Source organism: Rhinolophus sinicus, chromosome 6, assembly GCF_057876585.1.
Source record: "Rhinolophus sinicus isolate RSI-liver-muscle chromosome 6, RSI-T2T, whole genome shotgun sequence".
Lineage (NCBI taxonomy): Eukaryota > Metazoa > Chordata > Mammalia > Chiroptera > Rhinolophidae > Rhinolophus > Rhinolophus sinicus.
In genome coordinates, this window is record NC_142506.1 from 50,066,491 (window position 1) to 50,068,617 (window position 2,127).

Below are 2,127 nucleotides of genomic sequence, written 5' to 3' on the forward strand. Positions count from 1 at the left end.
TACTCAATGTAATGTTGTCTACCCTTGTCAAACATCAAATGACTGTGAATGGAGGGGTTTATTTCTGGACTCTCAATACAGTTCCATTCATCGATATGTATAGTCACACGTCACATAATGATGTTTCGTCAGTGACAGACCACATACATGATGGTGGTTCCATAAGATGATAAAGGAGCTGATAAATTCCTATCATCTATTGAAGTCTCGGCTCTCCTAATATCACAGCACAGTGCATTACTCATGTGTTTGTGGTGACGCTGGTATAAGCATGACTACTGTGCTGACAGTTGTGTAAAAGTATAGCAGATACAGTTATGTACAGTACATAATACTTGATAATGATAATAAATGACCATGTTACAGCTTAACATATTTACAATACTCATTATTTTAGGCTGTACTTTCTACTTGTAAAAATAAAGTTTGCTAGATAAAGAAATGGTGGCCAACAGCGACAGAGATTCTGCTGAGACTGAGGATCAGAAAGGAAATGTGACCTCCCCAAAGTTACAGAGTAACTGGTAGAGCTGGACAAGAACCTAAACCTGTAACTAAAGACACCAGAGATCTCTCTAGTACCCTCTTGGCAAGCAGACCCTAAGATCTTTGCAAATTATCTTGTAGGGAGAAAAATGCCTAAAGTCCAAAAAAGCCAGAAAGCTCCCGCAGACAGCTGGGAGTTGATGGAGCCAACACTGGATAAATTAGATCAAACAATGAGAAAAGCAGAAATAGAATCTCATGAAGGAAAGAAGAACATGGAATCTCTGGCCCATCTTAAGGATCCACAAGCAGAAAACCCACTAAACTTTTTACCTCTTCTCAAGCGGAAAGCCATAGCAGAAAACTATATGAATATTGTGTTAAAGGTTATGCTGACAAAAACCTGATGGCAAAATGGAACGGGATGGCGATGGGAGAACCTATGCTGCCTGTGGTGCATTCAGACATGGGACACCAATTTTGGGATGAATTGCATTTGCCGGGTCCCCAAAAACAAGCTGGAAGTGGGCCAGATCACCGAGTGCACATGCTGCGACTGCCGGGCTGCCCTGTCTGAGGCCTCAGGCCCTGGCCTCTCTCCACCCAGGACTTTGGATGTCCCAGGTTTTTGGCCGGTTGTGCCACCCCTTTCCTGGGAGAAGCTCTTCTCACAGGGGGTGCCCCAGGCCCGAGCTGGAACCTGGTCCCTACATATGAATGCTTTGGTGTTCACTAGCTGTGATTTATAGAAATTAAACCTTTAATCCTTTAAAAATCAATAAGCAATTAAAGTTTGCTGAAAAAGAGAATGCTGTGTTATGGTTGGAAGGGGAACTGCAGGTGAGCATAATAGGACAGGCCACTGACAGGAGATGGAGCTGGGCCCACAAGTAGCTGCGGGGACATGGCTGTTGCCTGGCAAACCTGTGGCTGTAGGTTTTCCCCACTGCGGCCAGACAGTGGGAGCTGCTAAGGTGAGTCAGGCTGGGAGTGTGCAGCTGTACAGCTGGAGGGGCTAGTTGCTCATATCAGATTATTTATAAAAACCAAAAATGAGAAATAACCTAAATGTCCATCAAGGTAAATGGATAAACAATTTGTGGTATAGCTATCCAAATACTATACCAAATACTAAGTAATCAAATATTACTTAGCAAAAAGAAAAAAAAAAAAAAGCCCTATTGATAAAGAGAAGTTCATATTGTAGGATTTCCTTGATATAAAATCCATTGGGACAGAAATTAGACAAATGGTTGCCTGGGGATGGGAGGCAGGGTAGGGAAGTAAGGAGAGACTTCCAAGGCACAAGGGAACTATAGGAAGCAAGTATTTAGAGGTGTTTTTATATTGATAGGGATGATGGTTTTGAGAGTGTAGGCAAATGTCAAAACCTAGGAAAGTGTGGCACATTACACATACACGATTTATTACATTTCAATTATACATCAATGACATTGTTTTAAAAGAGGAAGGGGAGGGTGAAAATGTTAATAGTGTCAAATCATGCCAACTAATCAAGGAAGAAGTGGATTTGGTCACATAGAGTTGTGTTAGATTATAAAGAGCTACCTTTTATCAAGAGATGGACTCTTCTTCCCAGAGCCTGGAATCTGGGCTGACCATGTGATTTGATTTTGTCAA

General features: G+C 41.9%; 1 pseudogene; it reads left to right on the forward strand.

Moving 5' to 3' along the window:
- Positions 1 to 635: 635 nt before the first annotated feature.
- On the forward strand, positions 636 to 1,235 carry LOC109455322 (protein BUD31 homolog pseudogene; annotated as a pseudogene).
- The last annotated feature ends 892 nt before the right edge of the window (positions 1,236 to 2,127 follow it).